Source organism: Dermochelys coriacea, chromosome 1 (assembly GCF_009764565.3).
Source record: "Dermochelys coriacea isolate rDerCor1 chromosome 1, rDerCor1.pri.v4, whole genome shotgun sequence".
Lineage (NCBI taxonomy): Eukaryota > Metazoa > Chordata > Testudines > Dermochelyidae > Dermochelys > Dermochelys coriacea.
Window position 1 is genome coordinate 59,843,309 of NC_050068.2, and position 27,676 is coordinate 59,870,984.

The 27,676-nt window shown below is 43.7% G+C and overlaps 1 non-coding gene across 1 annotated transcript; it reads left to right on the top strand.

The window, feature by feature from the left end:
* Positions 1 to 2,956: 2,956 nt before the first annotated feature.
* Positions 2,957 to 3,038, top strand: TRNAS-GCU. Its single transcript has one exon. It is a non-coding gene; the product is annotated as a tRNA-Ser (tRNA).
* Positions 3,039 to 27,676: the final 24,638 nt, after the last annotated feature.

Below are 27,676 nucleotides of genomic sequence, written 5' to 3' on the forward strand. Positions count from 1 at the left end.
ATAACTGCAGTGCCCTCCCCTGGAGAGTTATCCTCAGTGCGAGAGGATACCACAACATCATTTGAAAGGAGGGTCCCAACTATGGGATTGTTTCCCTCTGCTCCCGGTGGATGTTCTCCTTCCCTGAGACTTTCATCCTCCTCAACAGCACAGAGGCTGTCAGACTGCAAGTGTCCTGGAAAGTCACATCTATGTACTTATCTGTCTCCCTCAGCTCCTCCAGTTCAGCCACTCTGGTCTCCAAAGCCTGTACATGGTCTCTGAGGGCCAAGAGCTCCTTGCACCAAATGCACTCATACTCCACCTGCCCATAGGGCAGATAATCATACATGTTACATTGGGTCCAATAAACTGGGTAGCCCCCACTCTGTTGCTGGACTTCTGCCTGCATTCTTTTTTAACTCCTGCAGCGCATTCCTTTGTTGATGTTTTGTTTTTATTCTGACTTTTCAGTTCAAAGACTGTTAAGTGTATCTAGCTCTCCGTTCAAACGCTCCCTCTATGAACTCCCTCGCAAAACTCCCCGGTTAGCCAACCCTGGTTGCTAGCTCCTCTGGTCGCTTAGGTGTGGCCTTTTTTAAAGCCCTGCCCCCTGGTTAAGGGTTGATGGGTGCTAAAGGACTTAGGGATCAGACTCTCCTAAAGAAGCTCTCAGCCTTGCCTAGCAGGCCACTAGGCTCAGCACACGGTCCCCCAAACAAACAGACCACACAGTATATTTCAGTCAAGAGGCAAACACACCACAAACACACACACTACTGGCAACAAACGTACTCCAGGGGTCACGTAATCGCTTCTCCTTCACCTGGAGAACTCCCTCTCAAAACTCCCGTTAGCCTCTCCTGTTCAGGAGCACCTCTCTCTCTCCATGGTGTTTATCCCTCTGAAGTATTTATAGAGAGCAATCATACCCTCCCCCTGGCCTTTGTTTTGTTAGGCTACACAAGCCAAGATCCTTACATCTCCCCTTGTAAGACAGTTTCTCCATTCCTCTGATCATCCTCGCAGCCCTTCTCTAACCTGTTCCAATTTGAAATCATCTTTGTTAAACATGAGAGATCAGAATTGCACCCAATGGTCCAGATGAGGTCTCGTAATAACACTTCCCCACCTCTACTGGAAGTACAATGGCTGAAACATCTTAGGAGTCAATTAGCCTTTTTCACAGCTGTATCACATTGGCAGACCAATAAACCCAGGTCTCACTCCATCTCTGTCACTTCCAACTGAGAAGTCCCCATGACCTTTCAATTTGCACTACGGCTGCCAATTAAGAATTAATTCACAGCACAATTAATGTGTTAATTTTTTCATAAATGAATCCCACCCGAAAACAATGGGGGCCTGGAGCCCCGAACCCAAAAGCTCTGTAGGGGTGGAAAAACTGGAAACCAAACCACAGAGTTCTCTAGGTTTTCTATTTAAGTACAGAAATGGAAAAGAAAAAAAAACCCGCCCTGTAAGTAAAGAGCAGCTTGGAACGGAAACCTGGTTTTGAGTCTTCCATTTTTTGCACCTGGGGCTACTGAGTTATTGCTCTGTGCCTTTTCTTAATCTCTTGAAGCCAGGTGTGTAATAGGGAGTCTTCCCTAAGCAAAGGAAACTATTTGCTTCTCTGAGCAGCCCACTCGTCAGGCCAAGAGAATGAAGGGTCATTGAGGTAGGAGGTAGAGAAAGCTCTCAAGCTAACAAGCAGAAGCGGAGAAGAGAGCATGGCATCTCCACCAAGCAGGAGAGAGAAGCTTGGTCTGGGTTTTACTTTGCATTGCCAAGGCTGAGGGGTCTAGAAAGACGAGAGGCTGAACTTCAAGTCATAAAGAATTGAATCAACTGATTGTATCAAATAGTACTGGGATCTGAAAAGGTATTGAGCAAGGCCTTTTCTGGAAGCCTCTCACACACTGGTGATGAAGATCCTGGTGAAATGGAGGTCTTCACACAAGCTGAGGAATTAGGAAGACTCCCTGATCTTCTGCTTTACAGTGCGGGAGCAAAGCAAGGGAGAAGCAGGCTTTCCCCCAAACAGGAGGGAAGGCAGCTAGCTCCCTGTCTCCAAGGAAATAGAATAAAGAGGGAGCAAAAGCAAGGGAAGCCTCATTTCCATAGAAATCAGCAGGGGCTTGGAAAGCACAGAGGAAGGGAAGAAGAGCAGAAGGTCATCCTGCCTCTTGAAAGAAGGAATCTTTGGAGGAGAGAAGCCATCTTTGGCATCCATCACTAGACAGACACAAGGCGCCAGAGCACTTGCAAGCTGAGCCCTTCAAGCAAGGAAGGCTTGAAGTCTCTGGGAAGTGAAGCTAGGTGAGAAGCCTGTTAAGGCAAAGCTCTTTCATCTGGGAGGAGAAGGGAAACCCAGCTCTTTGTACTTCTGTGGAAGATCCTGGGCAAGAGGTGACACCAGCTCTCATAGCACGCCCGAACGGGACAATGCCACAGTGCCTCTCGTGCCAGCCGGGTCTCCCCTCAGGCTCGAGAGAAGAGGAATCTCACACCAGGCCTCAGCGCTACTAGCAAGCTCACAGGCTTTGACAGACACTTCTTCTCCAGTTGGCTTGAGTGCCTGTCTTTGGGTGCCGAAGGTCCTGCTTGGCTGAATGGTAAAACCGTAGGACCCCTCATCCTACCGGCTGCTTAGAAGGGAACCTTGGTTCAGAGCCTTCGCTTCTTCTTTATTGGGGGAGCGGCGGATTACAGAGTTACTGCTCTGGGCCTTTTCTCCCTCTCCCAAGAACGCTTTTAGGCACCAACGCAAAAGAAGGAGCTTACACAGCCAGGGACCTAGCAGGTTTGAGCCAGCCGGGACTCAAACCCAGCTCGCAGGAATGGGAATCCTGCATGATGTCTCTACACCAGTGGTGTGGTGGAAGGCCGCGCTTCCTAAGGCGTCTCATCCTGCCTCAGGTGGCCAGCGTCAGCCAATCAAAGGAGAGCTGGTGTCCAGGGGACCCTTTCAGCTGACAAGGTTGCCAAGAGGTTAAGGCAATGGACTGCTAATCCATTGTGCTCTGCACACGTGGGTTCGAATCCCACCTTCGTCGCTGGCCTTCCCTTCCTGTTTTGGCTACGGGGTCCTTCCTCCAGGCCTCTTCTGCCCTTTGCTGCTCAAGCGACTCCTCCGATGAACAAGAGAAGCCAACCTGCCAGGAAAGTAGATCCTTGTGACCCTAAGAGCGTCCCAGTACTGGAAGAGAAGGGGCTCGCTGGGCTGAGGAAAGGAGTTCCACGCCAATTAAGCATAGCCCGATGCACTATGAAAGAAAGTCCTGGAACTTTCGAGGAGAGAAGCCATCTTTGCATCCATCACTAGACAGACACAAGGTGCCAGAGCACTTGCAAGCTGAGCCCTTCAAGCAAGGAAGGCTTGAAGTCTCTGGGAAGTGAATTCAGGTGAGAAGTCTGTTAAGATAAAGCTCTTTCACCTGGGAGGAGAAGGGTAAGCCAGCTCCTTGTACTTCTGTGGAAGGTCCTGGGCAAGAGGTGACATCAACTCTAACAAGTCTTTCCAAACAACTCCTATAGTGAACAAGAGAAGTAAACTAAGGTTGTCAATTAATCTCAGTTAAATCTGTGATTATCTCAAAACAAATTAATTGCAAATTAAAAAATTAATCATGATTAATCATAATTTTGATATCACTGTTAGTACTAATTGTTGTCACTTTTTCTGGAATATTGTATTCTTTTGCCACATCGAAGAAAATCTCTACACGTGTTAGCATAATGTCTCCCTTTAGTATTCTTTACTGTTAAAGCAAACTACTGCAATGTCCATGCAACCTCAGTCAGGTGTGCCATGACTCTGAAAGAGCTGTAATTGCTCAAGGCTGTCCAGTAATCACCAGTCAAAGCAACAGCTAGTGTATTTTTCAAAAGCTCCAACTTTGTACTCTTCGTGTTGTGATATAGGTCATGTATTCCTAATTCAATGGTTCCTAAGGGCAAGGTGTATAACCGATTGGAAGATGCAATTTGAACAACATATCTTTGCCATGAGTCATTTACAATGTTGAGTTGTCTGCAGTCCATAGTTATCCACTTTGAAATAGGGATTGGTTAAGCTGTTGTCCTTTGTTTGATCCAATGGCTTATAGCCAATCTGAAACTCTAAGCATACCCTGTCATGGCTGGCAGGATTCATTTGCTTGTTGGGATTTATTTGCTCGTGGGATTCATAGCACAAGAACTGGAGGAGAAAGCATGTTTGGCATGTAAGTGGTACTGCAGACTTGAAGTACTTTGATGGTATTGAAACCGGCAGAGCACCGGCTTTGCCTCGGGTCATCCTGCACTTCTAGGCGGTTAGGGTTTGCCTCAGAGATTTGCTGTGACCCTCAATGTTGCCCCACTCCCCTCCTAGAGCCCAGGGTTACAGCTTACTGAGTACCTCCATCATCGACCAGTCAATGAGTTTGGTGTAAGAGCCCTCTTTAGTCCCTGTCTTCCTACTCAGGGAGCGTTTGTGTAGAGTTATGGGGGATGTTGGGGGGAACCTGGGCCTGCCCTGTTCTCTGGGTTCCAGCCCAGGGACCCTAATTGGCAGCAGAAATGTAATTTTCCTATACTGCCAGAGCTATAGCCCTTCCCTGGGCTACTTCCCCAAATGGCCCTTCCTAGCACCCTCCTTGGTACCTGACCACACTTTTTCTCCCAGGTCTTTTATTGTACATCTTCTTTCTCCCAGCTCCTACCAGCTGGTGTCTCTGAAGGGGCTTCCTTTTAAACTAGTCCCAGATGGTTCTAAATGGGCTTCAGGTGATCTGATTAGCCTGTTTCCTATGATTGCTTCTTATCAGTTCTGAATTGGTTCCAGGTGTCTTATGGAGTGTGCCTGACTTAATTGCTTCTAGCACCTTCCTGACTGCTCTGGGATAGCCCCTGCCCTGGTCACTCAGGAAACAGAAAACTATTCATCCAGTGTCCAGTGTGTTTTTCTTCTACCAGACTCCTGCACCCAACCGATCTGGGTCTGTCACACTACGTATAACTGTCTTTTTTCCACTGTGATTAATCACGACTAATTTTTTTAATTGCTTCACAGCTCTACTTACCAAATTCAGTCTTGAAACAAGTTAGTATTTTTGCCCCTGCTATCCCCTTGGAAGGTTGTTCCAGAACTTCACTTCTCCGATGGCTAGAAACCTTCATCTATCTTCAAGCCTAATCTTGTTAATGGACAGTTTATATGCATTTGTTATTGTACTACCACTAGCCATTAACTTATATTGCACCTCTCTCTCCCTGATGGTTATTCCTCTGACATATTAATAGAGAGCAATCATACCTCCCCTCAGCCTTCGTTTTGTTAGACTAAACAAGCCAAGATCCTTACGTCTCCTCTTGTAAGACAGTTTCTCCATTCCTCTGAACATCCTCACAGCCATTCTCTGAACCTGTTCCAGTTTGAAATCATCTTTGTTAAACATGGGAGACCAGAATTGCACCCAGTGTTCTAGAGGAGGTCTCACCAGTGCCTTGCACAACAGTAATAACACTTCCCCATCTCTACTGGAAGTACCTCACCTAATGCATCCTAGGTTTCAATTAGCCTATTTCACAGCTGCATCGCATTGGCAGCTCATAGTCATCAACTAATACGCCCAGGTCTTACTCCTCCTCTGTCACTTCCAACCAAAAAGTCCCCATGACCTTTCACATTGCACTAGGGCTCTTTATTAAGGATTAATTCACGGCACAATAAATGTGTTAATTTTTTAACCAGCTAATTTTTTAACTCCAGGAGCAGTAGGGGGGCAGGAGCTCCAGCCCCAGAGCTCTGCAGGTAGTGGGAAGACTGGAGCCCCAAGTCCTGCATCCCCAGGGAGGTTGAAGCCCAGGGCCCTGTGCCTCAAGTGGGGCTGAAGTCTGGACCCCCAGACCCCAAAAAGACTGAAGTCTGGAGACCTCGGGGGGGCTGAAGCTCTGAGCTCTGGAGGTGGTGGTGGGCAGAGGGGGCTGAAAGACAGAGCCCCATGCCCTGAGGAGGGCTGAAGGCCAGAGATCCAGAGACAGCGGGGGAGCTGAAGACCAGAGCCAGGTGGGAACTGAAGGGTCTAGGGGGGCTGAAGCCCCAAGCCCCGGGGGAGCTGAAGGTAGGGGATCACAATTTTTTCTTGTGGGGGAATCATGGCTTTTTTTTAAGTCCAGTTGGGGTCACCAGTACACAAAGTTTGAGAAACACTGCTGTAAAGTTTCATATTGTTTAGTTTTGGAGTACAGTTATGTAAAAAAAAAATCTACATTTGTAAATTGCACTTTCACTATAAAGAGATTGCACTACATTATTTGTATGAGGTGAATTGAAATACTTTCTTTTGTTTATCTTTCTTACAGTGCAAATATTTGTAATAAAAAATAATATAAAGTGAGCACTGTACACTTTGTATTCTGTGTTGTAATCAATATATTTGAAAATGTAGAAAACATCCAAAACACTTAAATAAAAGGTTTTCTATTATTGTTTAACAGTGCAATTAAAACTGAGATTAATCACGATTAATTTTTTGAATTGCTTGACAGCCCTACTATAAATCAATAATGCAAACCTTCAAAATAATGTATTCCAGACTCATCAAATGTTTGAGGGAGTCATCCATGCCACAGTCTAGTCAGACAAATTCTCCTTCCAGTGGCATGCCATAGTGATGTTGATGATGTTCCCTTTACATCCCACATTTGTTACATCATGCAAAATATTGACCTTTCGTTCTCATGGGAGTGAAAGCCAGTACCATGGAGTAAACTGAGTGCTGCAATGGGAACTTCCATAGTTTTAACTTCACCTCTGACCCTTGTGACCTTTGGTAGCATACTTCTGTGCCTGTTTCCTCATGTATGCAATGGGTATAATAATACTTACTCAACAGAAGTGTGGTGAAGATTATTTAGTTCACATTTGTAAAGTGCTTTGAAAATGAAAATCACAATGATAGATAAGTGCTACATGCTACTTTTGTTTATCCTCTCAGGTGTAAAATATACTGTGTTCACAAAAACAACAAGGAATCTGGTGGCATCTTAAAGACTAACAGAGTTACTTGGGCATAAGCTTTCATGGGTAAAACATCACTTCTTCAGATGCATGGAGTGAAAATTACAGATGCTGGCATTATATAATGACACATGAAGGGAAGGGAGTTACCTCACAAGTGGAGAACCAGTGTTAACAGGGCCAATTCAATCAGGGTGGATGTAGTCCACTCCCAATAATATATGAGGAGGTGTCAATTTCAGGAGAGGCAAAGCTGCTTTTGTAATGAGCAGTCCCTATTCAAGTCCAAATTAATGATGTTAAATTTGCAAATGAATTTTAGTTCTGCTGTTTCTCTTTGAAATCTGTTTCTGAAGGTTTTTTATTCAAGTATAGCTACTTTTAAATCTGTTATAGACTGTCCAGGAAGATTGAAGTGTTGTCCTACTGGCTTTTGTATGTTACCATTCGTGATGTCCGATTTGTGTCCATTTATTCTTTTATGTAGGGACTGTCCAGTTTGGCCAATGTACATGGCAGAGGGACATTGCTGGCACATAATAGCATATATAACATTAGTAGACGTGCAGGTGAATGAGCCTCTGATGGTGTGGCTGATGTGGTTGGGTCCTCTGGTGGTGTCGCTAGAGTAGATATGGGGACAGAGTAGGCAACGAGGTTTGCTACAGGGATTGGTTCCTGGCTTAGTGTTTCTGTGGTGTGGTGTGTAGTTGCTGGTGAGTATTTGCTTCAGGTTGGGGGGCTGTCTGTAAGCGAGGACTGGCCTGTCTTCCAAGGTCTGAAAGTGAGGGATCATTTTCCAGGATTGGTTGTAGATCGTTGATAATGTGTGTCAAGGTTCCTTCCCCACTCTGAATTCTAGGGCACAGATGTGGGGACCTGCATGAAAGACCCTGTAAGCTTATTCTTACCAGCTTAGGTTAAAACTTCCCCAAGACACAGATTTCTTTCTTGCCTTGGGAACCAGCTTAGGTTTAAAACCTGATATGCTTCCACCACCAAGCGATTTAAACAAAGAACAAGGAAAAAGACCACTTGGAGATGTCTTCCCCCAAAATATCCCCCCAAGCCCTACACCCCCTTTCCTGGGGAAAGCTTGATAATAATATCCTCACCAATTGGTACAGGTGAACACAGACCCAAACTCTTGGAACTTAAGAACAATGAAAAATTAATCAGGTTCTTAAAAGAAGAATTCTATTTAAAGAAAAGGTAAATGAATCACCGCTGTAAAATCAGGATGGTAAATACTTTACAGGGTAATCAGATTCAAAACATAGAGAATCCCTCTAGGCAAAACCTTAAGTTACAAAAAGACACAAAAACAGGAATACACATTCCCTCCAGGACAGCTAATTTCACAAGCCAAAAAAACAAAAGAAAATCTAATGCATTTTCTAGCTAGATTACTTACTAACTTTACAGGAGTTGGAAGGCTTGCATCCTTGATCTGTTCCCGGCAAAGGTATCACACAGACAGACCAAAGCCTTTGTTCCCCCTCCTCCAGATTTGAAAGAATATTGTCCCCTCATTGGCCATTTTGGGTCAGGTGCCAGCAGGGTTACCTTAGCTTTTTAACCCTTTACAGGTGAAAGGATTTTGCCTCTGGCCAGGAGTGATTTTATAGCACTGTATACAGAAAGGTGGTTACCATTTCCTTTATATTTATTACACGACCCCCCAAATCACAGATAGGGTGAAACACAAACTGTGATTTTTTTCTGGCGCTCTAGGAGAAAATAGAGTTAATAAGACACATATTTGTCTAAATATACTATTAACTATATAAAGACTAACGCTTCCTAAGTAGACCCTAATTTAATTGACCCAGAGGTCCAAGCGACAATTCAATCCTTCACGTCAAACTCTTTTGACTTGCCTACAGCCAAGTTGCCAGTCCACTACAAGGGCTGGTCAGAAACGTTGACTTTTGCAATCTATGATGATTATCCCATCTCCATGCTGTTGTGGGAAAGAATCTTGTCCCCTCATTGGCCATTTTGGGTCAGGTGCCATGGGGGTTACCTTAGCTTGTTAAGCCTTTACAGGTGAAAGGATTTTTCCTCTGGCCAGGAGGGATTTTATAGCACTGTATAAAGAAAAGTGGTTACCCTTCCTTTTATATTTACGACAATGTGCTGGAGAGGTTTTAACTGGGGGCTGTATGTGATGGCATGGCCCCACAGTATGCCAACATTTTTATGGCTGACTTAGAACAATGCTTCCTCAGCTCTCGTCCCCTAGCGCCTCTCCTCTACTTGCACTACATTGATGACATCTTCATCATATGGACCCACGGGAAGGAGGCCCTTGAAGAATTCCACCTGGATTTCAACAATTTTCCCCCCACCATCAACCTCAGCCTGGACCAGTCCACACAAGAGATCCAATTCCTGGACACTACAGTGCAAATAAGGGATGGTCACATAAACACCACCGTATACCGGAAACCTATTCACCACTATACTTACCTACATGCCTCCAGCTTCCATCCAGGACACATCACATGATCCATTGTCTATAGCCAAGCCCTTAGATACAACCGAATTTGCTCCAATCCCTCAGACAGAGACAAACACATAAAAGATCTTTATCAAGCATTCTTAAAACTACAGTACCCACGCGGGGAAGTGAGGAAACAGATTGACAGAGCAAGATGGGTACCCAGAAATCACCTACTACAGGACAGGCCCAACAAGGAAAATAACAGAACAGCACTGGCCATCACGTACAGCTCCCAGTTAAAACCTCTCCAGCACATTATCAATGATCTACAACCTATCCTGGAAAACGATCCCTCACTCTCTCAGACCTTGGGAGGCAGGCCAGTCCTCGCTTACAGACAGCCCCCCAACCTGAAGCAAATACTCACCAGCAACTACACACCACACCACAGAAACACTAAGCCAGGAACCAATCTCTGTAGCAAACCTCGTTGCCTACTCTGTCCCCATATCTACTCTAGCGACACCACCAGAGGACCCAACCACATCAGCCACACCATCAGAGGCTCATTCACCTGCACGTCTACTAATGTTATATATGCTATCGTGCCATCAATGCCCCTCTGCCATGTACACTGGCCAAACCAGACAGTCTCTACATAAAAGCAATCTTCCTGGACATTCTATAACAGATTTAAAAGTAGCTATACTTGAATAAAAAAAACTTCAGAAACAGACTTCAAAGAGAAACAGCAGAACTAAAATTCATTTGCAAATTTAACATCATTAATTTGGGCTTGAATAGGGACTGGAAGTGGGTGGCTCACTACAAAAGCAGCTTTGCCTCTCCTGAAATTGACACCTCCTCATCTATTATTGGGAGTGGACTACATCCACCCTGATCGAATTGGCCCTGTCAACACTGGTTCTCCACTTGTGAGGTAACTCCCTTCCCTTCATGTGTCATTATATAATGCCTGCATCTGTAATTTTCACTCCATGCATCTTAAGAAGTGGTGTTTTACCCACGAAAGCTTATGCCCAAATAACTCTGTTAGTCTTTAAGGTGCCACCAGACTCCTTGTTGTTTTTGTGGATACAGACTAACATGGCTACCCCGATACTTGTGTTCACAAACTGAGGAAAATGGTTGATGTGTACTATGGAGTGACACATCTTTCAGAGATTTCAGTGTTCATGCTGTTACATCCCAGATCTTGTACTCATAGTTGCCTTCAGTTTAGTTTGTCTATGGATAGTTTAGCATACATCATCAAACCACTACATGGTTTTTGAGCCGCTTTTGAGCCATCTCCTATCAATATTACTTCACTGAATTTTACCTCTCTGCCATGTATTAGTTATAAGCCTTACCCACAAATATCTACCATCAAACCACATCTATAAAATTGAATTGCATCATATTCTTATTTGTTTGATTGATTGTTAAAATTTTGTAGTGCATTTAGTATTGTTGAACAGATCTGGATTGGCAGGCATGTATCATTATTATCATGTATCTGTATTATGATAGGTCTAGGAACCCCAATCAAGGATCAGGAACCCACTGTGCTAGATACTATACAGACAAATAACAAAGAGTCACTTCCCAGAAAGGTTATAAGCTACCGTGTCACACAGGACACAACATATAGGCTGAACTCTCTTTAACCACCACAGAACAGGTATTAGACAAGCAGGAGCAGTACAAGCTTCCTCACTCAAGTGCCTCGGCCTTGACATTATGATGAAAATGCTTCTTGTGATAGGAATATAGGGGCACGTCTACACTTAAAATGCTGCATTGGCCCTGTTGTAATGCTTAAGTGAAGAAGCTCTATGCTGACGGGAGAGTGCTCTTCCTCAGCATAGGTAAGCTACCTCCCCAAGAGGCACAAGCTACGTCAACAGGAAAAGCTCTTCCGCTGACATAGCACTGTCTACACGGCGGGGTAGGTTGGTATAACTACGTCGCTCCAGGGTGTAGATTTTCCACATCCCTGAGTGAGGTAGTTATGCCGATATAGGTCTGTAGTGTAGACCAGACCCTGCTCAGTCCCCAAACCAACATATAGGCCTGAGCAGGTACCACTTAGTGCCACTGTGGCAGTGCCTTTTTTGGCATTGTGGACACTTGTACACCAGGAATTGGATGGAGACCAACAGCTCATTTCAAACAGAGCATCAGTGATCTATTTATTTATTCCCAGGCGCCCTTGTAGCATGCTGGGTGCTCTCCAGACATAGGAGAAGGCACACGCCCTGCCCTCACCCTCTAACTGCAGACAAGCAAACAGACAATAGATATGGAGAGACAGCAACAAACACACAGATGTGCTATCAGGTATATATAAATAGGACATGAAAATCAAACTCCTTAGAGTTTCTACCTTTTCAGTCTTCAGGTGGGAATGACATTTACTTCTGAGCAAGTCGGCCTTGGTTAATATTTCCTTCAGTCACTTATTTTAATCATGACTGGGGGAAATAGATACTAACTTTATTTTTAATATCTTCTGATGCCCTCAGCACACTTTGAGCAGTGACTTGTCTCACCTCCTGCCTGCTCCGCCACAGCCCCTTCAGAGCACTGGGTGCCCCCAGGAGATTAGAGATGGAACAGCCCCTGCACATCCTGAGGTTGGGGTTGCAGTTCTGTCTGGAACAAGCTGCCTGATACTTGAATGCTTGAATGCTGTTCTCTGCTAGTTAAATGGGGTCTTCTGGCCAGAACTGTGAGAACTGTGGTCAGAAGGAAGTAGTTGAGATTCTTGGGGATCAAGGCAGGCAATGCACAGACAGGGTCTAACTGAGACCAGTGGTGAGCTGGAACCAGTTGTTAAATTTAGAAGCCCTTTTAGAACCGGCCAAAAGTGACGCTCCCATCGGCAGCTCCGCTCCCCAGCTCCAGCTCCAGCTCCAGCTCCAGCTCCAGCTCACCTCCACTCCGCTCAGGCCCAGGGAGGCGGAGGTGAGCTGGGGTGGAGGGGACACGAGGAGGGCCACCCGCGCCGCAGTAGGTAACCTGGGGGGGGGCGCAGGGGAACCACCCTCCGCCCCAGCTCACCTCTGCCACCTTCGGCCTGAGCGGGAAGCCGCCGCCTGCTTCTCAGCCCTCCCCAGCTTCCCACCGAACAGATGATTCGTGGGAAGCCAGGGGGGTGGAGAAGAATGGCGGGGTGGCGCATTCAGGAGAGGAGGAGGGGTGGAGGTGAGGTGAGCTGGGGCTAGGCGCAGGGCGAGGAGCTGCCAGTGGGTGCTCTGCACCCACCAAATCTTCCCCGTGGGTGCTCTAGCCCCAGAGCACCTAGGGAGTCGGTGCCTAAGGCGCCACTTTTGATGTGATCAGTGGGAGAGCAGCCGCTCCCCCTGTTCCCCCCGTAGCTACGCTACCCCACCCCTAGGAGCCAGAGGGACCTGCTGGATGCTTCCTGGGAGCTGCCCCACGTAAGCATCGCCGGGATTCCCCACTTCGTCCCCCGGCAGGTGCCTCTGGCTCTTAGAAGTGGGGTAGGCACCCACTACGGTGGCCCACAAGATCCTCCTGCCCGGTTCTGGGGGCAGTCAGGGGACAGGGGAGGGCAGTGCATGGAGTTGGGGGGGTGTAAAGGAACATGGGGGGGTTGGATGGGGAAGGAGTACCGGGGGGCGGCGGTGGGCAATGACCCTCTCGTGGGGTGAGGAGTGAATCCGTTGTTAAGATTTTGGCAGCTGACTGACTGAGACCCACCTGAACCTCACTGAAGCACCCCCACTTACAGGTCTGAATCTGGCCCACATTCTGACTAGAGTGATCCTTCCTAAGCAGCAACCAGGGCGGGAGAAAAAGGTACAGTGGGTTGATGAGGAATGCCATCAGTTCCAGTTTTGATTGACATTGAGAAAATTGAGGTTTCAGCTTATTATAAACCCCTAATAGTGATTTATGTGAGCCTGTACATTCTAAATTTTAAAATCATCAAATTAGCTAAGTGTGTAATCCTCCCTATTAATTATCCATTAGCTACTTCTTAATTAAAATGGAACACTTATCAAACAACATGTGACGGCCACACAGTACCAATTTAATTCATTATCAAACCAGTTCCAGAAATAATAGGGACCAGGTTTACTAAAATCTAACAATTTAGTTTTATCCAAGCTATAAAGCTGACTGCGCTAAAGAGGCCTTAAAATGTAGTCTCACTAGGATTTAGTAGACAAAATACTATAAACAGTGCTACTTTTAATATTGCTAAGCAAAGAAACATGAAGACAAACATTACAAACCTATGAAAGTACTGAAATAGCACAATTAAATGATAACATGATGGAAACCTACCAAAAAAGAGACTCCTATGATTTAGAAAAACAGGCACTCTCAATCAGGTATCTCCTGATTTCTGAGCTTGACTTTGCAATCTTAACATTCTTTTAAAGTAGGGTATGGTTTGGCTTTTTAAATATAATTCCCTACATTTTGGGAAAAGCAAAATGAAAAAACAGATATTCCATCATATTGACACCCACATAGGTCAACAATAGGTTTAGACCCTTTAGAACCACAGCCAGACCTCTACCACTTCAGATAACAGGGTAGCTGGTAGCAGTAGTAGGCTGTTGTCCTTTATGTGAAATAGCATTATAGAGGAACAAGGTAACAGCTTACCAATGGGTTTCACAGCTATTTGCTGACAGCAGAGGAATGATCAGACTCAGGAATCAATTGGGTTCAATTCCAAGTTCTGGAAGGGAGTGTTCTCCAGTAGATATAGACCCTGCTGCTCTGTCCCCATGGCCTGTGCCCCTCATCACCCCCCAGTGCCTATCCTCATTCTCTCCCTCCAGCTTCTGTCACCTCTGATGCTATCTACTCCTCTTCCATCCCCTGTTCCTGTTCTGTCTCCTCACCACTCTGCTCTTCACCCCTCCACATTTGAGTCAGGCCACCTGGACTGCCTGCCGTACCTGCTGAGCAGAGGGAGCAGTGAGAACATCAGAGAAACATTGAGCATTTAGCTTCCCAGAGGAACAATTGCAAGGGAAATCCTGCTCAGTGCCTGCAGCTCCAGGATGGAGCATGCTTGGTTGCTCTGAGGGGATGGTACATGCCAAATCTAGTCAGTATGTAGGAGCTGTGTGGGGCTGGAGCATCCTCTGTACAGACGGAATCTTCAGAAAATGTAGAGACCGAACTCGAATAAACCTCAACTGAGCATGTGCTAAATGAGAGTTTCAAAGACTTATACCTTGGGCAGATTTTCACACATCTAACAAAAGTTATCTCTCTGACACTAGGGCAACCCCCCACCAAATTATAAATCCCTGCTCCAGGCTATGGAGAGGCGAGAGCATCTCAATGAAACAGATAAGAATTTTTTAGCATGGTCAAAACAACATATTGTTCTCTAACATCATGCTTGGAAATGGCTGAACTATTCTAGTTGATATGGGAAAAAAAATCAGCCTGAGGCAGACATCAGGCCTGGTACATCTCAGCCCAAATGATTAAAGTTTTTGGCAAAGTTATAATCAGCTGAACACAGGGAGTTATGATGGAAATTGTTAGGCAATCTGATCTACAGATGACTCTACCAGCTCCACCTATACTGAAATGAATTGACCATGATTTCAGTTCTCTTTAAGTTACATGAGAATATGAATGTATCCCTCTAGTCTCATGTGGTGCTTTGGTTTTTGTTCTGTGTCCATCTCCCTGTTGAATTAAATCGCCAAAATGGAGGTATATGAATTTCTTACAGGTATTGTTATTAAAGTATGGAGAGTGATACATGCTCACCAGTAAAAAAGAAAAGGAGTACTTGTGGCACCTTAGAGACTAACAAATTTATTTAAGCATAAGCTGTAGCTCACGAAAGCTTATGCTCAAATAAATTTGTTAGTCTCTAAGGTGCCACAAGTACTCCTTTTCTTTTTTGCGAATACAGACTAACACGGCTGCTACTCTGAAACATGCTCACCAGTGCCTTTTGAAACACGACTGTATAATGCCAGTACTGAAAAACATGGTGTTTCTTCCACAGGTCACACGATGCTGGTATGTTTCATGTCTATAATCACTTCCAATGTCTGGGGCAACTCCATAGTATGGGGTATATGTGGAGGAGGGTCCCTATTTCTCTGTTTTCATCTCCTTCAACCTCTGCCTTAGGATCTGACCAAGTTTTCTTCCTCACTGCCTCATTTATCACCTTGTCCTCCCCCTAACTCCATGTTTCTCTCCAGGCTGTCTCATACTCCTCGAATAGCTTATTTATACTGCACAGGCCAAATGCCCTCTGTCTTATTGTTCAACAAATTACTAAACAGCCTCTTATTCTGAGAAGCTTTCATGCTGCAATGGGCACATCCCATTCTATAATATTTCATTCTATTTTATAGATGTTCTTGTAACATCATCATTACCATAGTATCTGAGAGCCTTCCAGAATGTCCCCATCTGTTTTTCACTATACCTGTGGGGGCCAGATATTCAGAAGACCTCAAGTGCCATATAAACAGGGAAATCTAATAACTAGTCACAGACAATCTGATGGCAGTGCCAACAGTGTATAGTGGAGCAACAGGTGGCACTGCTGCCCCTATAAAATGTTACAGATGCCTAAAGACATGGCAAATGTAGGCCTCCATCAAAAAAGCCTGTAGCCAACTACAACCTATAGGGGAATGCAGTTGCCCTTACAGCAGTAATTCTGGAAAGGCAGAGAAACCATTCCATCCACATCTGTTGCCCTTCTCATTGCAATTTCTGCACTGAATGTAGCACATGGTTTGCCTGGATGAGAGAGTAGGACCGGAACCGCACACATCTTTCCTACTATAATCCAATTACAGTGCAGGTGATTCAACAATGCAACATATGTACATTGTACAATTGGCCCTGATCCTTAACTGAAGCTGCTAGGTGCTAGTACAATATAAATTAATTGTTAATAATAAGATTATAGGTCCTTTGGGGGAGATACTGATTGCCTACTGCTAGATGGTATAATGTACATTTGCTGTGCCAGATACATGAATAATAACACAGTAAAAATGAATATAGAATCACAACAAAAATCATATTATGGAGTGGAGCTGATGTGAGATGACTTCAAACTCTTCAGCTGTCATTGGTTTATCCCCGATTGCCTTTTTAATACTTGCATTGGTTTGATGAGGCCAAAGTATACCTTGCTCCACCGAACACAGTTTTAACACCTGTTCAGTCCATGTTTCAATGGCTTGAAAATTCTTTCTTGAATCCCATAGTGGTGATTTTTAATAGCATGCAGGCAAAACAGAGAGATTTTAACTATAAGAGAATAAACATTTGGGTCCCAGTTACCATTATCAGCAGTTGCACAAGCAATTTTGGACATGTTATCTAATCCTGAAGAAGGCTTTGCAGCCAGAAAAGCTGCCATTCTTAGTCATTTCCTTCGATCTTTAATTATGAAGTTTAACCATTGACACCTATGGCCCAGATCCCCAAAAGTATATACACTCCTAACTTCCATAGATTTCATCTTTCATTTACCTTTGAGGATCTTTCCCTATGTGACTAGAGGTTGCAAAAGGAATATTTTATAAATGGAAGGTAGTAATTGCAACTTCTAATAAATTACCTATAGAACATCTATACAAAATACCATCCACACTTGGATGACACTCAGAAAAACAACTGGAGCTTGAATACCAGGCAAACTATACAAAGAGCTAGAAATAGGTTAAATAGTTTTCACATGCAACAGGAGAAAAACATTAACATTAATGTAGTCATAAAGCAACATCTGCTGGCATAATATAGCGAACCTTCACTTACTACCAATTAACACTCAAATAATAACAAATTTCCCACTTCCCTCCCCACAAGCAATAACATGTTTTCTGCTAAGCATTATTAATTATAATGGGCCTGATTCGGTTACCCTTTCTCACCTTACTCCATGAGCAGCCTCATCAGTGGGATTTTTTTGCATAGTCAGATATATCTCAACATGAGTAAAGGTGGAAGAAGTAACCACTATAATCTATTGTCCTTGTTGTTTTTTACTCCTTGTCATAAACACAGAAAGAAGGGTAGCATAAAATCCCTCCTTGGCAGCTGTACTACATCGCTTTACCTGTAAGGGGTTAAGAAGCTCTGAAGAACTGTGAAGCTGAGTCCAGAGTGGAGTCCTCTGTGTTTTAAATCTTTTTATTTACCCTATAAAGTTACATTTCATCCTGGTTTTGCAGATGTGATTCTTTTACTTTTTCTTTATAAATAAATTTCTTCTTTTAAGAATCTGATTGATTTTCAGTGTCCTAAAGACAAAGGGTTTGGTCTGTGCTCACCTTGCTAACCAATTGGCTGGTATATTATTCTCAAGCCTCCCCAGGAAAGGGGGTGAAGGGACTTGGGGGGATATTTTGGGGGAATAGGAATTCCAAGTGACCCTTCCTTGAATTTTTGTATAAATCACTTGGTGGTGGCAGCAATACTGTCCAAAGCCAAGGAAAGGAATTTGTGCCTTGGGGAAGTTTTAACCTAAGCTGGTAAAATATAAGCTTAGGGGGTCTTTTGCTGGTCTGGATTACACCCCGGAAGCTCTACCAAGTCCCCCTGTGCAGGGGCCTACATTGCTTTGGCTCCCTACCATAACTTTGAAGCTGCTTTTAGCCACATAAGTGTCCTCAGAATTTGGACTTTAGTATGCAATGGAAAGAGACAGTGCTACATGGATTTAAAACGTGGGCCTTAAATGTCTGGGATATCGAAGCAAAGTCTGTTTGTAGCCTCAACACAGACACTAGCAGATTGTCCACATTAGACACCATCAGACATTACTTATCAACAAAATTAGAAACCTGTACCAATCAGAATAGGCTATGAGAGAAATAGACCTAATCACCTTTCACTTGAAAAAAAATGCTACTTTATCTCATACGGTTTGTAGGAAGAGGCAAAGCAGTAGAAATATATTGGGTCACAATGGTCATGAAAGTAATGTAAATGATCATTCTTATTACTATTTAACATTAATATTGTGATAGTGCCTAGAGGCCAGCAAGGTCAGGGACCCATTGTGGTAGGCGTTGTATAAACATATAATAAATGACAGCTTTTCATGATATAGACATTAAGGTTCCATGTGGAACCTTGCCATTTCCTATATTCTAAATAGAAAATTATGTCTGCACAAACACAGATATTTGAATGGACAGATAATTTTTATTGATGGACTATTTTTATTGCAGTAGTTCCTGGGAGCCTCTGCATGGACCAGGACCCCATTGTGCTAGACAGTGGATAAACACAGAGCAAAAAGATAGTCCCTGTCCCAAAGAGCTTTCACAGAATAATAATTTAGCATCCCAAGTCACACAGAATGTATTGTTACCAACATTTTTCTTCTGAAAGAATGTGCCTTACTAATGTGTGCATTACTTTCATATTTATAGACGTGGTTGAACTGATTCTCAAATAGTTGTTGCCCAAATTTCGGCAATTACTAAAATTGCTTGGCAACCTTTCTCTAGAAAATAGGAAGGCCCTTTAAGTGTTTTGCATTATTGCTGGGTTTTGCTGCTTTGCCTGTCACCTTTTCTTTAACTAACAGGGAATCTGGATATTTTTCTCCTGCTTCTAGCTAAAATTTGTACCTGACATTAACAGGTGGTGAAAGGCCAACTACCACCTCTTCAAGACAGAGAAGGTTATTCCAAAAACCCCTGCAGTCTCATCTGGAACAAAACAAACCAAATCCTGTCATAATCTTATAGACCAGGTGCAAGTTGGCAGCCTAAGTTCACTCACCTGTTGCCCCAGAGTTGATTAATTTCTGCAAGTCTCATACCAAGTACTGATGAATGACTGAAAAGGCTATTCCTATGGGTATCATACCAGTTTTGCCAGGGCACCTTCATCTTTGTTGCCATGCCTGATAGATCAAAGATATCATTATCATCTGAATTGTAGAGTCTCATTGTCAGAGTTCAGTATTGCTGACCCCAAGCACTCAAAAATCATGAGTCAGCCTGCCCCAAAATCATGAAATTGGCTAAAAATAATGAGATTTGTGATAAATAGGTACATAGATAGATAAAAAATGGATTCTTTTTATTTGCCTTCTGGTTTCTGAGTCATATTTTCAAGCTTTTCTTCACAACCATGAAGGCTAGAAGCTTACTTTTTAAAAGATTTTCTTACAATCACATGATTCCAAGAGCTGGGGCTTCAAATAAATCACCACATACCATGAGACTCATGACAAAGTCATGAGAGTTGACAGTACTGAAAGTTGTATTGGAAGATATGTGACAATGTAGAAAATGATTGCCTTTGTCTTGCATGTCAGATTTAAAATTTCGGTATGAAATGATGAGCCTGTTTTCTGTAACTTTCCTTCTAAAATGCTACTTTACAAGGGAGCTAAAAGCCATTGAAATATTAATGAAAAATTCCTTCTAGCAAGAAAGCAAAGTGTTGTCCTGTTTTGAAAGGGACTCTGTAAAAGTGTCACTATGGACTTCCACATTTCCTGCCTCTCAATGGCTCATGTATGAAATTTGCAAGTAAAAGAGAATTTTTTTTCATATTTTTTTCTTTTGAAAATCACTTATTTTTATTTTCTCTGTTTCATCAGGAATAAAAATATGACTGGTTAAATGACAAGCTTCTGGGAATACAAACAAGCATTTGTGGAGAGTTATAACGGAGGAGAGAAATTGGTGAGCAATCGGAATTTTGTTAACAGTTCTGTTGATGAGCCAGAATGGAATCCAGCTCACTCTTCCAAACTCCACATGCTCAACCTCAGGGAAAACAGGAAGAGGGACTGACAGGTGTCCGAGTACCAGCTCTGTGTATGGGAGACGGGTGCAGACGTGTTCTGGAAAAGTGGTAACGAGTAGCTGGGATGAACTATCGTGACAAGGCCTGATTGGCAGGTACAAAGTGGTTCAGAGTGTCTTTTGATTAGCCCCCAAATTAGGGTCCTATTTGACAAGGTGCTGAGCCCCTTCAACTCCCATTAAAGTGAACAGAAGTTGAAGGTGTTCTGCACTTCAAAGGATCAGCCCCCTTCCCCCCCTGAATAATTTGCAGACATGAAGGAAAGCAAATCAAGCTGATGTTCTGGGGCATTCATCGAGGAAAAGGATCAGGCCCTTGTAGTGAGGCCTGGGGGCCATTTTCCATGAAGAAATTAATTGGTGAAATCTGGCACATTCCAAAACAAACAAACTGCACAAAAGAAAACTGTTCACAAGTATCTTTAAGGCAGATTCTCTTCCTTCTTCTCGTCCTGCCTTAAAAACTCTCACCCCACCAAAATTCCACATCATTTATCACCCTCCCAAAAGTCCACCTTCCCCTCCTCACAAAAACTTCAGTCTTTCATTCCCCTTTCCCCAAATCCCACCACTATACCTTTCAGATCTCAAACATCACTCGCTTTCTCTCTTCCCCAAGAAAGATGTCTGTCTCTCCTCTCAAATATTCCTGGACGGTCAGGGTACCTTTCTGTTGACTCTTTCATATATATTTGCAAATAAAGCAACAAGCATTTTTTTAAATATATATATATACATATATATATTGCTAACATAATTCCCAGATAGCTGTGAATTGCCATGGAGAAAATATTGCAGGTTTAATGGCACAGCTTCTGAAATCTTCATTTACCATCAATGAAGTTGAAAAAGTTTCCTTGATAAAACTCCTAAATGGATCCCTCACAAAGCTTCCCATTTAAAAACAGCAACATTTTCTGCTTCAGCTCTGCTTAGGAAATCTGTCTACACAAATATTAAAAATCATACCTTTCTTACAAGGGCCCGTGCGATCTGCTGCAATATTATGACATGAGATCAGTGAGCTCCTTTTCTGAGTCTGATTTATTTCTTTTTTTTCTTGTTGACATTTCAGTCATCTGCATTTTGGAGCGGGCTGGTCATTTGGGAGGCTGGGACTACAAATATGTCTGAAATTAAATCCGGTGATTCTAGGCCGACGTGTCTAACTTCAGTAACCATTCAAGCCAAGAATCTAGGGAAGAAACAGCTGAGGGCTCTGAGATGGGACTTTCATCCAGTTTTGCCCAAGTGAGACTGAGTCTGGACCGCGTGTAAGAGTAAGTATAAAGTTATTTGTACGACAGGATGTAATGTTAGCATGGGACTGATTATGCTAATATTGTGCCAGTGCAAACTAGATGTCTTAGAAGTCTGAGCATGTTCAGACTGAGATGGGTGCTTCTGTCATTAATAAATGTGCTGTGCCTTCTCTCCTGACAAACCTGCCTCCTCCTGAGTGCTTATTAAATCCACTTGATTTGCAAGGAACCATCACAGAAATACAGAGGCTGAAGAGACATTTTTAAAGTGCAGGTTGAGAAATTTCTGTGTGGCAGTCCCAGCAGTATCTTAAGTCTATAAGACTTTTATACATGGAGCAGAAGGAAGTTAAAGTGGATTTGGTACAGATGATAGATCATAGAATCATAGAATCATAGAATATCAGGGTTGGAAGGGACCCCAGAAGGTCATCTAGTCCAACCCCCTGCTCAAAGCAGGACCAAGTCCCAGTTAAATCATCCCAGCCAGGGCTTTGTCAAGCCTGACCTTAAAAACCTCTAAGGAAGGAGATTCTACCACCTCCCTAGGTAACGCATTCCAGTGTTTCACCACCCTCTTAGTGAAAAAGTTTTTCCTAATATCCAATCTAAACCTCCCCCATTGCAACTTGAGACCATTACTCCTCGTTCTGTCATCTGCTACCATTGAGAACAGTCTAGAGCCATCCTCTTTGAAACCCCCTTTCAGGTAGTTGAAAGCAGCTATCAAATCCCCTCTCATTCTTCTCTTCTGCAGACTAAACAATCCCAGCTCCCTCAGCCTCTCCTCATAAGTCATGTGCTCTAGACCTCTAATCATTTTCGTTGCCCTTCGTTGTACTCTTTCCAATTTATCCACATCCTTCCTGTAGTGTGGGGCCCAAAACTGGACACAGTACTCCAGATGAGGCCTCACCAGTGTCGAATAGAGGGGAACGATCACGTCCCTCGATCTGCTCGCTATGCCCCTACTTATACATCCCAAAATGCCATTGGCCTTCTTGGCAACAAGGGCACACTGCTGACTCATATCCAGCTTCTCGTCCACTGTCACCCCTAGGTCCTTTTCCGCAGAACTGCTGCCGAGCCATTCGGTCCCTAGTCTGTAGCGGTGCATTGGATTCTTCCATCCTAAGTGCAGGACCCTGCACTTATCCTTATTGAACCTCATTAGATTTCTTTTGGCCCAATCCTCCAATTTGTCTAGGTCCTTCTGTATCCTATCCCTCCCCTCCAGCGTATCTACCACTCCTCCCAGTTTAGTATCATCCGCAAATTTGCTGAGAGTGCAATCCACACCATCCTCCAGATCATTTATGAAGATATTGAACAAAACGGGCCCCAGGACCGACCCCTGGGGCACTCCACTTGACACCGGCTGCCAACTAGACATGGAGCCATTGATCACTACCCGTTGAGCCCGACAATCTAGCCAGCTTTCTACCCACCTTATAGTGCATTCATCCAGCCCATACTTCCTTAACTTGCTGACAAGAATGCTGTGGGAGACCGTGTCAAAAGCTTTGCTAAAGTCAAGAAACAATACATCCACTGCTTTCCCTTCATCCACAGAACCAGTAATCTTATCATAAAAGGCGATTAGATTAGTCAGGCATGACCTTCCCTTGGTGAATCCATGCTGACTGTTCCTGATCACTTTCCTCTCCTCTAAGTGCTTCAGGATTGATTCTTTGAGGACCTGCTCCATGATTTTTCCAGGGACTGAGGTGAGGCTGACCGGCCTGTAGTTCCCAGGATCCTCCTTCTTCCCTTTTTTAAAGATGGGCACTACATTAGCCTTTTTCCAGTCATCCGGGACTTCCCCCGTTCGCCACGAGTTTTCAAAGATAATGGCCAAGGGCTCTGCAATCACAGCCGCCAATTCCTTCAGCACTCTCGGATGCAATTCGTCCGGCCCCATGGACTTGTGCACGTCCAGCTTTTCTAAATAGTCCCTAACCACCTCTATCTCTACAGAGGGCTGGCCATCTCTTCCCCATTTTGTGTTGCCCAGCACAGCAGTCTGGGAGCTGACCTTGTTAGTGAAAACAGAGGCAAAAAAAGCATTGAGTACATTAGCTTTTTCCACATCCTCTGTCACTAGCTTGCCTCAGTTGTAACTGTACTGCAACACCAGAAAAAAATATTACTTACTGAGGAGAGACACTAGGAGTTTATGTGTAAGCAAGGCCAACAGGAACTGATTTATGTCTATCTGAGTTAAAACTCAAAAGTAAATTTGGGGTACAACTCCTTAATAAAATAATGAGCAGATAGATGGAATAGGAAATCACTGTATCAGGTGCAAAGTGCAAAGCACTGTACGAAGCTGGTTTAATTTAACATGAGCCATAGGCACTAGTGGAGCCAGTGAACCTAGTGCAGTTTTGATCTTTAAGGGCTAGAGTCAAAGCCCATTGAAATCAGCTGGGCTATTTCCATTGACTTCAGTGAGTGTTGAATCAGGCCCTAAGTGACCCAATACCAAATGAGCATCTACTTCATGTGGCACTGTTTCTAAAAGAGAAAATTAGAAATTGGCGAGGCTGATGGCCACCTGTGACTTCTATGACTGAGACTATTAAATTGTGCAAATAGACTCGCTTTTAAGTTACCTGACCCCATCTCCATTTTTCTCTTGCAGCTGTCCTCACTTGTACCTGCCCTGTTTTACTCCTGAGTACAACACCTAGCAAAACGGGACCCTGATCCCCAATGGGGGGCCTGTATGTGCTACTGCAAAGAAGAAGAAGAGGAAATGAAAGAAAACAAAATAGTTTCTGACAGGCAGCATTTCCTGTGCAATAAATGTGCTTGAAAAAGTGAGCCAAAAAATTGCTCGGCATTTGGCCAGATGTGCCATTTATGATGCACAGTTGAAGCCAAGAGCGTTTGTGTTCTGGTTGATCACCAGGGCCGTGATGCAGATCTCTTGGTAGGTGCAGTGATTGAAAAGGAAACTGCTTCCAATTGGAAAATACAAGTAAACATTAATGGCAAGCAAAATCGTGTCCTTTCAACTCAAAACTTGAATCCAATCTGTTTAAAGGAAAATACATAATACTGTAGCTAAGGCCACTTACAGTAATCTAAACCAAAGCTTGTTTCATATTCAGCATATGTAATATCAGTAAATAGTAAGGGACACAACTTTTTCTTTAAAACAATAGTATCACTAAGGAACTTTCCAAATATTAAAGGCAGATGTGCCCACCTGTGGTTGAACTGAAATCCTGCCTAGCCATGAAGTTTGTTAAAAAGTGCTTTGATGTAAATGCCCATAGTAGCATACATATATAAAATAACTGGTACAGAGAGTTCTATTTCACTATAAAGGCATCTATTCATATTATTTTATGGAAAACATAAGAACAACATTGCACAAGTATATCTGGGCAAACTACATTGTGCTAATTGTTTTCACGGGGAAGAAACGAAGAACCTGCAGCATCTCATATTGTATGTCAGATCTTATAGATTCATAGATTCATAGATACTAAGGTCAGAAGGGACCATTCTGATCATCTAGTCCGACCTCCTGCACAGCGCAGGCCACAGAATCTCACCCACCCACTCCTATGAAAAACCTCACCCGTGTCTGAGCTATTGAAGTCCTCAAATCATGGTTCAAAACTTCAAGGAGCAGAGAAGCCTCCCTCCAGTCAACCATGCCCCATGCTACAGAGGAAGGCAAAAAAACCTCCAGGGCCTCTCCAATCTGCCCTGGAGGAAAATTCCTTCCCGACCCCAAATATGGCAATCAGCTAAACCCTGAGCACATAGGCAAGATTCACCAGCCAGATACCCAGGAAAGAATTTTCTATAGTAAATCAGATCCCATCCATCTAATATCCCATCTCAGGGGATTTGGCCTATTTATCCTGAATATTTAAAGATCAATTACTTACCAAAATCCCATTATCCCATCATACCATCTCCTCCATAAACTTATCGAGTAGAATCTTAAAACCAGATAGATCTTTTGCCCCCACTGCTTCCCTTGGAAGGTTATTCCAAAACTTCACTCCTCTGATGGTTAAAAACCTTCGTCTGATTTCAAGTCTAAACTTCCTGGTGGCCAGTTTATACCCATTTGTTCTTGTGTCCACATTGGTGCTGAGCTTAAATAATTCTTCTCCCTCTCCTATATTTATCCCTCTGATATATTTATAGAGAGCAATCATATCTCCCCTCAACCTTCTTTTAGTTAGGCTAAACAAGCCAAGCTCCTTAAGTCTCCTTTCATAAGTCAAGTTTTCCATTCCTCGGATCATCCTAGTAGCCCTTCTCTGTACCTGCTCCAGTTTGAATTCATCCTTTTTAAACATGGGAGACCAGAACTGCACACAGTATTCTAGGTGAGGTCTCACCAGTGCCTTGTATAATGGTACTAAAACCTCCTTATCCCTACTGGAAATGCCTCTCCTGATGCATCCCAAAACCGCATTAGCTTTTTTCACAGCCATATCACATTGGCAGTTCATAGTCATCCTATGATCAACCAATACTCCAAGGTCCTTCTCCTCTTCCGTTACTTCTAATTGGTGGTAATGCCCACATCAATCAGGTTATCAAAGCCTTTTATTGCCTTTTCAGGAATATTTCTAACTTGAGACCTCTGTTATCTCAAGGAGAAACAGAATCTTTGATTCATAATATTGTCATTCTCTGCCTCAACTACTACTCTTTTCTTGTCTTTGATCTTCCCACTAACTCTTTATATCATTTTCAGCTGCTTCAGAATCCCACAGCAGGGCTACTCATTAGAGGTGTCAAGATTACATTATACCTCTTCTGAGAGACTTCCACCGGTTTCAAAATGATCTTTAAAATTTTTAAGGTGTTTCACCTACAAGGTTCCTCTTAGTTAGGTGACTCAAGTATCTTCATATACCCTACATCAAGCTCCATACATTTTTGTCTCATTCAGAGAACATACTAGTCTGATCTTTGCATTTAACACTTGAAAGTTTGAGGAGCCCTCTTTTGCTATTTATGTTCATTGTCTCTTCTGAGTCTCTGGCAACAAGCCTACCATGTATTAATTATTTTGGGGGAGGAGGAAGGAGGCAAGGGCTGCCATATGAAAAGGATTTTTAGTTTTATTCTCGTGACAATAGACGATGGCTGGAGTTTAAAGTTAACACTATATTGCCAACTCTACATAGCAGGAAGTCACCAGACAAACCTTGAAAAGTCGCTACATGTAGCTGTTTAAGCACTCAAAAGGAGTCAAAAATGTCATTAAACAAAATTTCCAGAGAATTCAACAGAGAATTATATATACAAATGCATGCGAGTGCCCCCAGGCGAGTCTAGTCACAAAATCATTCACAAGTAGCTCAATAGTGTTAAGAAAATTCTTTCCATGCTCTTCTTACTACATTCTGTTGGACACCAAGTCAATATTACGCATCAACTGAGCATGTTTTGGGAAGGAATCACATTCCAGGGCTTCTTGGGCTGAGATCACTATAATCTGACTGCAGGAGAGGAAAAGAAGTTCATGGAGTCTAATTAAATACTTTGCTAAAGCCGGGTGCACTTTGGAGAGAGCAGCACGTTAGCCAGGGCTTCTTTTTAGCCAAATGTGTTCTTTCTTGCTGCTCCGTAATAGGTAGCACACCCAGTGATGCAGGGAAGATGGCTAATGAAGCGGACAGGGCTGGGGAGGCAGATTAGCCAGCAAGAAGAGCTGCACGGATTGAAGGAGGGGTGGGAAGAGACAGGGCCATATGCCCCAATGGGGTGGTGGGCACTGTGCCTCCAGAGAGGAAGCCCTTACTACAGGATCAAAGGTGGAGCTAGCTTGATTTTGCCTCCCCTTTTCTCCTTCCCTGGCTTGGTCTGAGGTTAGCTGCCCAGCTGATTTCAGAAATCAAACTCTGGAAGTGGGGGAAGGGGTCCGGCTGGTGAATTTTTGTTTTGAAATCTACTTTCTTAGCTCCCTGCAGCACCAAGATCTGTCAGGCGAATGCCCTCTTCCTTTTGGCTCTGGGCCCTCCCGTACACTAACCTGTTGGCTCAAATCCAGGCTAGAAAGGGAGTCTTGGCTGAAATTAACCAACCCCAGCCAATCTGCGCTGCGGTGGGATGAGGATATTTTGCAGGTTTAGGTATGCCCAGTGCTTAATTTGTGATGAAAGAATTGCCAGGGCTCAGC